This window comes from Gossypium arboreum, chromosome 13, assembly GCF_025698485.1.
Source record: "Gossypium arboreum isolate Shixiya-1 chromosome 13, ASM2569848v2, whole genome shotgun sequence".
Classification (NCBI taxonomy): domain Eukaryota; kingdom Viridiplantae; phylum Streptophyta; class Magnoliopsida; order Malvales; family Malvaceae; genus Gossypium; species Gossypium arboreum.
The window spans coordinates 16,623,140-16,637,827 of NC_069082.1; positions in this window are offsets into that span (position 1 = coordinate 16,623,140).

The following is a 14,688-nucleotide window of genomic DNA, read 5'->3' on the forward strand; positions in this document are numbered from 1 at the left end:
CAAGACCATGCCAAGGCATGGCATTGATAAGTTCTATATGGCAAGGAAATCATGTAAGACCATGCCAAGACATGGCATTGATGAGTTACTATAAGGCAAAGGTCCCATGTAAGACCATGCCAAGGCATAGCATTGGTGATGTAACAGCCCGATTTAGACCCTAATCAGAATGGTGGTTTCGGGATCATGAATCCAAGTTAAAAAAATATTTAAAAATTATTTTCTATGTTTATTTTGTGTGAATTTATATTTGTAAAATTTTTGTGATTTAATTTTGTCATTTGGGTGTCCGATTAAACACAAGGGCTTAATCGCATAAATTGAAAATTTGATAGTTTTAATTGTAAGGACTGAATTAGTAATGGCTTTTCAAATGGAAGCCCTTAAGTTGTAAATAGCCCATGTCTTTATAAGTGGTACGGTGGTAGGTAAAATTTTAATAGTTTTTATATTATTTTATTTAAGTTATACATATATGTAAAATTAAGCTTTATTTTATAATAAGATATTATGTGTATATATATATATTTATATTATAATGCATGAAATAGAAAGCCAACTCATGTCCATTAATTTATTTAAGAGACAAAAAGGGTTTATAACATAAAGCTTGGTTATAATTTTAAAAGGGGTAATTTAGGAAACCAAGTTATAAATTATATAATATATGTTATATGTTATACCATAAAATTATCCTAAGTGCTCATATACTTCCATTGCCGAAACCTAAGCAAGAAAGAAAACAAAACAAAAATCTAGGGTTCGGTTATATTCAGGAATGATTAAGGTATGTGTTTAGCTCAGTTTTTGATAATTTTAATGTTTTTGAGATCGTCGCTTCAAGTACTACAAAACCGATGCTTAAATTTCTAATTTTGATGAATTTTTTAAGTTATGCCATTGATGAGAGCTTGTGATTTATATTGTTTGAGGATGAAATATGAAAGATAGGTGTTGGGTTAACATATTTTCTATTGGAATTTTTGGTGATTTTGAGTAATTAGGACTTAATTGCAAAAATAAAAAGTTGAGGGACTAAATTGTGAAATTGATGGAAAATATGGACTTGTATGTATATAGGGAGCATTCGGCCTAACTAGAGTGTAGCCAAATTTTGTGTATTTTGTGTTTTATGCAATAGGAACTAAATTGAAAAAATTACAAATATTAGGGGCGAAATGGTAATTTGCCCATTTGTGTGTTTTTGGACAAAAGTGATTAAAAATATGTTTGAATGAGCTTAATTTGAATATGATTAGATCAAGAACCAAAGAAATCAGATTTGGATCGGGGAAAAATGAAAGTTGTCGACTAGCAGCCCCATCCCGTTTTACAATGTCCGAGGTAAGTTTATAAGAAAATAGATGTGTTTATTGGTAGTTTAATGTTATAAGTACTTGTTGTTATGGAATATTAGAAACTAAATATATTAAGGCCAAATGTGAATAAATGTGGCTACTAAATTTTTGAGTCCGATTCGACAGAGATACGACGTTTGAAAGCCCCGTATGAACCTTAGGAATAACTAGGATACATATGTCATGACATAGGATACCGATATATGTGTACGAGTAAGTCCATGGCATCGATTTGTGATTCCGATATGTGTTTACGAGTAAGACCCTATCTGGGGCAGTGGCATCGTTTGAGGTTACATGTAAGACCACATCTGGGACGTTGGCTTTGTACGATTTATGTTATTATCCGAGTGTCCTATTCAATTCTGAATAGTTTAGAGGGCAATGATAAGCTAAGTTTAAAAAGGTAAAACGAGCTAAATGCCAGGTATGAATTAGTTTGTTACCAGGTCAAGGTAACTAAGTAAGTAATTAGTATTTTTTATAATGTCTTATTGAATAAGTATGGTTGGTGAAATTTTATTATAATAATCAAAATCGAAAAGGATGAACATAGATGTATTGTGTTTGTCTTTGAATGATATATGGTATGTTTATTAATGGTACCAAGTATATTCGGTCTTTTGGATAATGTACACACAATGGTATATATATTATAATGCTTGAGTAGAAGTTATGTGTAGCACCCTAAACCCGGCCGAGACGTTATGGCCAAATCTGACGTGCCACATAGATGTCAAAAACCCATGTTCCCTTATAAGTGTTTTAAAAGCTGACTTTTGTTAAGCTAACCAAGTGAATAGAAGCTGGGCACCAGGTAGGTATCCATAACAGAGGAGGTGAGCCATGAAGGCTACTTAAGTACCAAGCTCTTCGATTGGATCCAATCCTAGATATGCCCTCATCCATTGCCACACTTGGTTATAACAGATTGAAACTTCTTTGAGTGGTTATCTTTGATAAATCGAATATTCGTGACGTCGTGTTATTTTAAAAACAAGTATCATTTTGAAATCGCGCCCTAAGTCTAGCCCATTTGAATTATTATCCACCAGAATAAAGTTATTAAAAACAATATAATCCCAGAAAATCAAAGAAGAAAATAAAGTTAAAATGGCCTTATTACACCCCAAAAATTAAATAGTAAATAAAACTGACTTAAGGAAACCAGTCTCTTTTCAAACCCAAAAGCGTTCACCATGGCCACTCTGAATCCCCTCCGGCTCCAAGACACCCACATCAAGGCCCACCTGCAAGGTTAAAGAAGGGGTGAGTTTGGAAACTCAGTGTGTAAGGAAAACCCATTCAAAGCCCTGGTCAGCTCAAGCCCATCGGGCCTAAGCTCATTCAGATAACGGTGATACTAGGCCAGAGCCCTTTTTAGATTACATTAAACTCGGCCTTAGCCCCTTATTTAGATAACAGTATGGCCATAGGCCCATTTCAAAATACATGCAACATCAATAAACATATGCAAGCCCATTTGGGGAGACAACTCAACCCACCAACAGCTACACTCCACCCGTACCAAGCCTACATGTAATATCTTGATTTTGGGCCTAGTCGGAATAGTGGTTTCGTGACCACAAAATTCGAGATATAAATAATTATTTTATGATTATTTTAAGGTCTATGATATGATTGCATGATTGTGTGAAAATTTCGTGAAGAAATTTTATGCATAAAGTGCTTAATTTGAAATTTGGGACTAAATTGAATAAATTGCAAAACTTGTGTTCTAGAAGTATTTTGCATAAAATTGAATTAGATTATTAATTAGAGGTCCTTAAAGAGTAATTTTACCAATTTCTAAGTCTATGGACAAAAATTAGGACATGGAAGGAATTTTGGAAAGTTTAGTAGTAAGGGCATTTTGGTCATTTAGGGTAAAATGAATTAAAATACAAAATTAAAAGCTAATTTTGCTCATCTTCAACCCCATGGCCGAATATAGCAAGGAGAAACCATGGCTAGGGTTTTCAAGCTTCCAAGCTCGATTGTAAGTCCGTTCTAGCCTCGTTTTTAATGATTTTACGTTTTGGAGTCCGTAGCTCGATTTAGCTTATGCTAGCAATAATTTAACCTAGGGTTTATATTTGGAAAAATACCCATAGGTGAAATTTGTGTAATTTGGTGTTTTATGATAGAATATGAGGTTTTAAATTATGTTAGACAACTTGTGCTACTTGGTTTTAAGTGAAAACGAGCAAAAGGGCTTAATCGGTAAAAATACCTAATAGTCATAAGTACATGTTAGAGTGAGAATTTGATGTTGCCATAGAAGGAAAAATGATCAGCATGTCATAAAACATAAGAAAATAGGCTGAATTTTAATTTACGAGCTTTGGGGCAAAAGTGTAAATATGCAAAAGTTTAGGGGAAAAATTGTAATTTTCCCAAAATATGATTTTGGGTCAATTTGAATAATGTGAGTCCTAATTAGACTATATTTTAAATGATAGAGCAAGGAAAACTGAAATTCGGGCTAAAATGGGGAAAATACCAAGTTGTGGACGAAATGGTAAAAATAGCCATTTTCGCATACGAGGTAAGTTCATGTGTAAATGTAGTAACATAATTGTCATTTTAAGCAATTTAATGTTGTTTATATGATATGATGCTGATTATTATCATGAAATATTATGCTTTGTGGTTATTGTCAAATAATATGTAAATTATGTGAACTACTTGTTAAATATAATTGTTACCGAGTATTAATTTCGGCATTCTACGGAAGACGGCAAGGATAAGTGTTCGAGGAAAAAGCCCGTTTGAACCTTAGGAATAGATTAGGATACAAGTGACATGTCACTAGGATGGTTGAGCATCCGAACTCGTTGAGTTGAGTCCGAGTTCACTTATGGATGCGAGCGTCCGAACTCGTTGAGTTGAGTCCAGAGTTCGTGAGATGTAACTAGGCATCCGAACTCGTTGAGTTGAGTCCAAGTTCACTTATGGATCGAACGCTTGAGCTCGTTGAGTTGAGTCCGAGTTCACTTATGGGCGGGTTACATGGTAGCTTGGCTACATATGTGGCACTTATGTGCAAACTTTCCATGTATCCGAATTATATTCCGATGTGTTCAACGGGTAAAGTTCTACTCAAATGGAGGAATACTCAAGATGAAAGGGACGTATTGGTAAGTGTTGTGAAATGGATACTTTGAACAGGTATGTACTTAACCCTCGGGTTGAAAACTCGATATAACAACAATATGGTAAGATGATAAATGAAAAGGTGATATGAATGTCTTGGTGATGATTATGCAAATGATGTTTTATGTTTGCTTATATGGTTATGTTACTTGCTATTTGCATGTGAGCTTACTAAGCATTTATGTTTACTCCTCCTTTTCATTCCTTGTAGTGTTGACAAGCCAGCTCGAAATCGGAAGCGGTCGGAGGCACGCTCACACTATCCGTATACCATCTTGGCATAATGGCTTGTATATTTTGAGTATGGCATGTATAGCATTATAATCATTTTATATATGGTCTTATGATATGGTTATTGAGTGGTATGGAAATAGAAATGCTTGGTAATGATTAGCCATTGGAATGGCTAATCATGATCATATTGGTATTATGTATGTCAAATTGCTAGCTAATCCATGGAAACCATGAAATAGGTAAAATTTACCATAAAATAGATTCAGACAGCAGCAGTGACGTGAGTTTGAAAAATCACTAAAAATATTAGAAATGGAATTAAATAATGAATAAGTTATGGAATCGAAGCTTGATGAGTCTATTTTCATATGGAATAAGCGAAACAGGTATATGAGCTATATTTTATGAGATGTTTAAATTTTTGTGAAACAGGGCCAGAGCGATTTCTGGATCCCCTGTTATGACTTTGGAAATTCACCATAAATTTTACAAAGATAATTAGAAGTCACGCTTTATATGTAAAGATTCCTTATTGCGTCTAGTTTTATTAGAGATAAACGGCATAGTCATTGAAGGTCTGTATAGGGAGATATCTGATTCGTAATACACAGAGGTCAGAGTAGTTGAACCCTGAAACAGGGAGACTTTAACTAATAAACTGTACTAATTGGCCCAACCAAAATTCTAGAAAAAATTAGTAGATATATATATGAGTCTAGTTTCAGGAAAAATTTACAGAATTGGATTTCGAGTTTCGTAACTCGAGATATGATTTTAAAGCGACTGTGATGCAGTTAGCCAGCTTGTCTGGAAATTTTAAAATGAATTGTATGAGCTGTTTAATTAATAAATTAAGTCCGTTAACACCTCGTGTTCGACTCGGAAGCGGTCTCGAGTGCGGGTGTTACATTTAGTGGTATCGAGCAGGTTTAGTCGGTTCTCGGACTAACCTAGCATGTGTAAAAGTTTAGCTATACATGCCAGCGATGCGTGATAGTGTGATGTCTTCCGAGCGTATAAGTACCGTCTTATTTAGGCGGTACTCTCCAACCGAAATGTGCCGACCATGTTCAATGTTATGTGAAGGTATTTGAGTAAAATTATGATTATGATAAGTCTCGGTTCAGAAAAGTATGAATAAAGGTTTATGATACATATGTGATAATATGTGAGATGAAAGTTCATGTTGTGATAAATATTCATATTTGCTTAATGCTCATATGATGTAGTGTATGTGGCTTACTTGATAAGATGAACGGAATAAATAAAAAGTAGTAGAGGTATGAATAAAGGTCATAATATTATGATCTGAATGAAAATGTCCTTGTCTTGATTGGATGTCGAATGTTGATGAATGTTAATGGTATATAATTTTTATGAGGTAAAGGATTATAATGAAATGAACTTATCTATGTTAAATTGTTGGACTGAATTATATGATTGTAATGATATGTACATGATGATGCACGAAATGAAAGTTGTGATTGTGATGCAAATATTTATGTTTGTTTGGTCTTATATAATGTCATGAGCATGAATTAATTTAATTAAATGAATGGATAAGTAAAGCTATCTAGAAAACATAGAATGTATGCATAAGTATATTGTCTAAATGGGACAATAGGAAAATTGGTGTAAGCCAACATGAATGAATGACATGATTTTGATGATGTTACTATGATGATGGAAGTTGTGTCATATGTGTATGTATAAGAAAGTCGAGTCAGAGGTCCTATAACCCTCCCCTTACCAAAGTGGTACTTATAATGGAATTTCATGAGATTTGTATTGAATAAGTTTCTGTTGAAAACCCAAAGAGTTCGGTGATAGAATAATTATAAGTATGATCCGAGATTGAAAATGAGTGATAAGTAAAGTCGAGAGCAGAAAGTATCGATTGATATAAAGATTATTGGAATTATGCCTTTGTCCAGTTAGAGAAGGAATTCTCTTTGGTAAATCGAATTACTCAAGTGCAAGGTCGAGAAAAGTGTAAATCGAAATTTATTCAGGCTGACATTCTTTAGTGAATGATTTAATATGAAATTTGTGACGCAGAACTAGTTGGGGAAATGATATTTCAAATGTGAATTATCCGAGTGTGATGATTATGACCGGATGATTTAGCGATCTCTTTTGAGATGTTCTATGTGTTCACCCGTTCTCGAAATATTTCTATGGCTATTGATCTTTTGAAGAAATTCTTGTTATCTGGGAATGTCTTCTAATTTGGTGTTGGATGAAAGCATTGGTAGTCTGACTGGTTTATAATTTATATTGCTCTATTTCATCGGGTATTCTATTTCATTTAAATGCGATAAGAATTGATGAGAGAATTCATATGATATTATGATTCTTTCTTCTACTTGATGCTTCATCGATATATATGTATGGGAAGATATATTGATCTTGTTATATTTGATTTGATTGGGATTAAATGATGTTTTCTTTTGGACTTTCTTTCTTTGAAGAATTATCGAGGTATTCGTATTTTCTCTATGAATTTGGTTTTCGATTCTCGGCATAGTATCGTATCTTAGGTTTCTTTATCCCGGATCTCTTTATTCGGATTTCTTTATTCGGGTTTCTCTATCTTGGATTTCTTTATTCGGTTTTCTTGTTATCTTTGTTCCATAATTTGTCAATTATGACTCATGTTCAATCGTTCTTCATTTCGTGATAATCATGTCAAATATGACTATACTTCTAATTTGATCTTGGTAATGTGGTGATTTTAGTATTGGGATTTTTTCTAATTTCCGTGTAAGGATTTGACATCAGTAAAGGCATAGGTGATAAAAGCGCGAGTTTTAGTCGGTATGGTAAATTATTTATTTGAAAGATTTCATGTGACAATTATGTCAGGATTATTTTTCCCAAGTTTGATAATAGAATTTCATTTTGTACAGATCAAAGAGTAAATAGTTTGAGCGAGAAGTCTATATTTATTAGAAAGAGTTGAATATTAGTTTAAGTCACTACTGAATGATAAGGTTTCCATCTTGTGAAAGCTGAAAAGTTTATTACATGTTGATGAGTTCGGATAGATGAGAATATTGGTAAGCAAGGCGTCGAACTAGACTAGTCTACATTGAGCAAAGACTTCCTGACTTTCAGTAATGTATTGTTGTATGAATTGTGATGTGTTTCAAGACAGTGAGGTAATGTGATAGTTTAGAGCATCCGATGTTACATAAAATCGGAGTTGTTAAAGGGGTTAAAGCCGAGCATTGGGATCTATCAAAATTATCCTTGTCAATGTTGATATTGGGATGGAAATGAGAAGGATTATTCTTGAGGCCATATCGAATTATTTCTATGGCGGAAAGAGGAAAATGTGATGTATCCTATTGTTAAATGTTTGGCGAGATCTATAAATCACATCGTATTGAATGAATTCCTACTCATCGATTCATGGAATTTCGGTCTCTTTGATTGTTGGATTTCTTGGAATTCGGTCTCCATTAAATCAAGTTGAGATCCGGGTTTTATGTCATGATATCATGGGAAATTGAGAAGGGTTGAAAATTTAAGAACAGTTGAGAGTTGAGGTCGTAAGCTTTTAGATCATATGAGAAATTGAAGAGATGTATTGGAGGTACAGTCTAAGTGCAAGTTCTTGACACCAAATATGAGATTAAAAGTGAAGACCACTTTTACGGTAAGATTTTCGGGGACGAAAATCCCTGAAGGGGGGAGAGTTGTAATATCTTGATTTTGGGCCTAGTCGGAATAGTGGTTTCGTGACCACAAAATTCAAGATATAAATAATTATTTTATGATTATTTTAAGGTCTATGATATGATTGCATGATTATGTGAAAATTTCGTGAAGAAATTTTATGCATAAAGTGCTTAATTTGAAATTTGGGACTAAATTGAATAAATTGCAAAACTTGTGTTCTAGAAGTATTTTGCATAAAATTGAATTAGATTATTAATTAGAGGTCCTTAAAGAGTAATTTTACCAATTTCTAAGTCTACGGACAAAAATTAGGACATGGAAGGAATTTTGGAAAGTTTAGTAGTAAGGGCATTTTGGTCATTTAGGGTAAAATGAATTAAAATACAAAATTAAAGCCAATTTTGCTCATCTTCAACCCCATGGCCGAATATAGCAAGGAGAAACCATGGCTAGGGTTTTCAAGCTTCCAAGCTCGATTGTAAGTCCGTTCTAGCCTCGTTTTTAATGATTTTTACGTTTTGGAGTCCGTAGCTCGATTTAGCTTATGCTAGCAATAATTTAACCTAGGGTTTATATTTGGAAAAATACCCATAGGTGAAATTTGTGTAATTTGGTGTTTTATGATAGAATATGAGGTTTTAAATTATGTTAGACAACTTGTGCTACTTGGTTTTAAGTGAAAACGAGCAAAAGGGCTTAATCGGTAAAAATACCTAATAGTCATAAGTACATGTTAGAGTGAGAATTTGATGTTGCCATAGAAGGGAAAAATGATCAGCATGTCATAAAACATAAGAAAATAGGCTGAATTTTAATTTACGAGCTTTGGGGCAAAAGTGTAAATATGCAAAAGTTTAGGGGCAAAATTGTAATTTTCCCAAAATATGATTTTGGGTCAATTTGAATAATGTGAGTCCTAATTAGACTATATTTTAAATGATAGAGCAAGGAAAACTGAAATTCGGGCTAAAATGGGGAAAATACCAAGTTGTGGACGAAATGGTAAAATAGCCATTTTAGCATACGAGGTAAGTTCATGTGTAAATGTAGTAACATAATTGTCATTTTAAGCAATTTAATGTTGTTTATATGATATGATGCTGATTATTATCATGAAATATTATGCTTTGTGGTTATTGTCAAATAATATGTAAATTATGTGAACTACTTGTTAAATATAATTGTTACCGAGTATTAATTTGGCATTCTACGGAAGACGGCAAGGATAAGTGTTCGAGGAAAAGCCCGTTTGAACCTTAGGAATAGATTAGGATACAAGTGACATGTCACTAGGATGGTTGAGCATCCGAACTCGTTGAGTTGAGTCCGAGTTCACTTATGGATGCGAGCGTCCGAACTCGTTGAGTTGAGTCCGAGTTCGTGAGATGTAACTAGGCATCCGAACTCGTTGAGTTGAGTCCGAGTTCACTTATGGATGCGAACGCCTGAGCTCGTTGAGTTGAGTCCGAGTTCACTTATGGGCGGGTTACATGGTAGCTTGGCTACATATGTGGCACTTATGTGCAAACTTTCCATGTATCCGAATTATATTCCGATGTGTTCAACGGGTAAAGTTCTACTCAAATGGAGGAATACTCAAGATGAAAGGGACGTATTGGTAAGTGTTGTGAAATGGATACTTTGAACAGGTATGTACTTAACCCTCGGGTTGAAAACTCGATATAACAACAATATGGTAAGATGATAAATGAAAAGGTGATATGAATGTCTTGGTGATGATTATGCAAATGATGTTTTATGTTTGCTTATATGGTTATGTTACTTGCTATTTGCATGTGAGCTTACTAAGCATTTATGCTTACTCCTCCTTTTCATTCCTTGTAGTGTTGACAAGCCAGCTCGAAATCGGAAGCGGTCGGAGGCACGCTCACACTATCCGTATACCATCTTGGCATAATGGCTTGTATATTTTGAGTATGGCATGTATAGCATTATAATCATTTTATATATATGGTCTTATGATATGGTTATTGAGTGGTATGGAAATAGAAATGCTTGGTAATGATTAGCCATTGGAATGGCTAATCATGATCATATTTGGTATTATGTATGTCAAATTGCTAGCTAATCCATGGAAACCATGAAATAGGTAAAATTTACCTTAAAATAGATTCAGACAGCAGCAGTGACGTGAGTTTGAAAAATCACTAAAAATAGTAGAAATGGAATTAAATAATGAATAAGTTATGGAATCGAAGCTTGATGAGTCTATTTTCATATGGACTAAGCGAAACAGGTATATGAGCTATATTTTATGAGATGTTTAAATTTTTGTGAAACAGGGCCAGAGCGATTTCTGGATCCCCTGTTATGACTTTGGAAATTCACCATAAATTTTACAAAGATAATTAGAAGTCACGCTTTATATGTACAGATTCCTTATTGCGTCTAGTTTTATTAGAGATAAACGGCATAGTCATTGAAGGTCTGTATAGGGAGATATCTGATTTGTAATACACAGAGGTCAGAGTAGTTGAACCCTGAAACAGGGGAGACTTTAACTAATAAACTGTACTAATTGGCCCAACCAAAAATTCTAGAAAAAAATTAGTAGATATATATATGAGTCTAGTTTCAGGAAAAATTTACAGAATTGGATTTCGAGTTTCGTAACTCGAGATATGATTTTTAAAGCGACTGTGATGCAGTTAGCCAGCTTGTCTGGAAATTTTAAAATGAATTGTATGAGCTGTTTAATTAATAAATTAAGTCCGTTAACACCTCGTGTTCGACTCCGGAAACGGTCTCGGGTACGGGGTGTTACACTACACTCCATGTGGGGAATAACTCAACCCACCCAGCCTTACACTCCACAGTTGCAGCCTTGCTGCTCAGTTAACAGTAATTGAGGCAAAGCCTCCAGTACGTGGACAAGCCACTTTCAGTACTTCTTCCATCAATATCCTAGTCCCATGCATCAGATAATAACAACATGGCATGCAGTAAATAACAACAGTCAAACATGCATTTAGGTCAATTTACTCCTAGGGGTATTTCGGTAGTTTATCTCCTAGGGGTAAAACTATAAATTTTCCACTTTTTAAAGGTATTTCAGTAATTTATCTTTTCTAGGGTTTTCATGTATATTCCTACCTTTCATGTACTAACAGAATCACTTACCGAGGGTTCTTACCGAATTGGGCCCGTTGGCCCTTTATTCCAATTTTGGCCCAATAAGCCCAAAAATATCGAGGGCACAGAAATCATGCACTTTGAAGTCCAAACATTGCAGGTTACCAAAAACATTAATCAATTTACCTCACGAGCATTCGCACACTCGCAAATCTACAAAATACCGGTTTTTCAACATTTCGACTTTTCGGCTTTTGCCAAACTAGACTAAGAAAGGGTGTCAATTACACACCTATTTTATGATGATTCGTTTGACGAGATCCACGCATGAACTACCTACAATTATATTACTACCACGTTAATCTACTACCGAAACGAACTACATAATATCTCCTTACCTTATTCGGCCATAACACCTTAGGCACTAGCAATCCTACCTTTGCCGAAGTTTGCGACTAGACTTAGATCCCGTTGCTCCACTTGTCCAAGCCCTTGATTAGCAGCCTCTAGATCACATTATTATCAAGACAAAATAGTTATCACAACCCTTTAGGGCTACAAGTCCAAGTCGACAGCCTCCCTAACCTTTAGGGGTTTCGGCTTTTCTAAAATACGAAATAAAGACTAGATTGAAAAGACTTACCACCGGTTCCTTTGGTCAATGATTCCAATTAATTTCTACTCAATTCTGATGTCGATCTAAGCCCTCAAATGATAACAAAAGTCGAGCCTTCAGTGATCTCACTATTCAGCCAGGTCCCTAACAAAGTGGGGTTTTCGGCTTTTGTTGAAGCTGTGTAAAGAAAGATGAAATAGGAGGGTTTTGCTATGGTCCCATCGACAGAACGTTGAGGTTTAGAGAACTAGAGAATCGGTCAAGAATGATGGATAAGATAATAAAATTGGCTAGGAGAAATCGGCACAGAAAAAGTATAATTTTCAGGATTTCAACTTTTTATGGCAATGGCTATGAAGGTTTTAGAAAAGTCTGAAGAAAAATATGGAGATGCACAGGTGGTTAGAGAGATTCGGCTATGGAGGAGAAGAAGAAAAAGAAAAAGTTGAAGAGAAAATGAGAAAAGAAAGAAGAGGAGAATGGTCAGCAAATGGCACAACTTTCCCCCTCATGCCGAATTTATACTGGCACTTAACCTAGCCAAATTTTCCCATGCTAGAGGCCCTTGGCCGGCTAACTCCTGCTCCTTGATCAGCTCCTAAATCTTCTCCTTTATCAGCTCCTAAATCCTCTCCCTTATCAGCTCCTAAATCCTCTCCCTTATCAGCTCCTAAATCTTCTCCTGACAGCCTCTCACTTTAGTTCCATTGCTTACCTTTTCTGTACATAAAAATTAATATCACCAATTTGCTTACCTTGCGGCTCGAACCTTTGCTCTCCTTGGTCATCCACACGCCACCTCTCAAGCCCCCAAGTGATGCCACAAACCAACTTACCACAGACTTCCTTGTGTTTTATTTTACCCAATTAATACCTTAAAGCCCAGCTAGCAGAACCCCTTCTTCTATAGAATTAAAATTAACTAAAATTACCTGATTTTAACTTAAACTTGGGCCTTCTAGAGACCCACTAACTTTGATTAAATCTCACGCCAAGCAGAACACCAAAATTTAAAATTTACCAACACTCACGAATTCCGAAAATTGGGGCGTTACAACTCTACCCCCTAAAAGAAATTTCGTCCTCGAAATTTACCTGATCCAAATAGTTGAGGGTATTGTTGACGCATAGTCTCTTCTGACTCCCAAGTAGCTTCTTCCCTTCCATGATTATGCCAAAGCACTTTTACTAACGGAACAGATTTCCTTCTAAGAACCTTAACATCTCGTGCCAATATCTGCACAGGCTCCTCCTCAAAGGTCAAATCAGTCTTTACTTCAATCTCCTCCACTGGCACAACATGTGAGGGATCCAATCGATATCGTCTTAACATAGACACATGAAAGATGTCATGGATTCTGTCCAACTCTGGTGGTAACTCTAACTGATACGCTTCTGGCCCTACCCGCTTAAGAACCCGATAAGGCCCTATAAACCGCAGACTCAATTTGCCCTTCTTGCCGAATCTCAAGATCTTCTTCCAAGGTAAAACCTTCAAGAAAACCATATCCCCAACAGCGAACTCTATCTCTTTGCGTTTTAGATCTGCATATGACTTCTGTCTATCAGATGCCTCCTTTAATCAATCTCTTATCAACTTAACCTTACTCTCGGTATCTTCCACCAACTCCGGTCCAAGCACTTGTCGTTCACCCAACTCTGTCCAACACGTAGGCGTACGACATCTCCGCCCATAAAGTGCCTCATATGGAGCCATCTGAATACTTGCTTGGTAGTTGTTATTGTATGTAAACTCCGCCAATGGCAAATAGTCCTCTCAACTCCCACGAAAATCGATGATACAACCCCTTAACATATCCTCCAAAATTTGAATAACCCTCTCCATTGTCCATCATGCGTGGGTGAAAAGCGATCTTGAAATCAAGCGTGTACCCAATGCCTCCTGTAACATCTTCCAGAACCGAGATGTAAACCTAGGGTCTCGGTCAGAAATAATCGACACTGGCACTCCATGTAGTCGCACTATCTCTGCCACATACAACCTAGCCAACTTTTGCAGGGAGTAATCAGTACGAACTGGTATGAAATGGGCAGATTTTGTTAACCTATCCACCACTACCCACACAAAATCTTTCTTGGCAGGTGTCAAAGGTAGCCCACTCACAAAGTCCATAGTGACTCTCTCCCACTTCCACAATGGAATTTTCAAAGGTTGCAGTAATCTAGAAGGAAATTGATGCTCAGCTTTCACTTGCTGGCATGTTATACATTTCCCCACGAATTTCGTTACTTCTCGTTTAAGCCCAGACCATCAGTACAGCTTTCGCAAGTCATGATACAACTTATTCCCTCCAGGATGCATGGTACAAATTCCCCCATGAGCTTCCTTCAATATTGACTGTCTCAAGTCGGAGTCCTTCGGAACACAAATTCTTCCTCGGAAGCATAAAACTCCTTCAGTATTTAGTCCAAAATCCTCATTCTCACCCTTCTCAACTTGCTGAAACTGAAGAACCAACGAATCATCCTTCAACTGTTTTTCTTTAATCTGCTCAGTCCAAGTAGGCCTCACTTGCAAATCTGCTA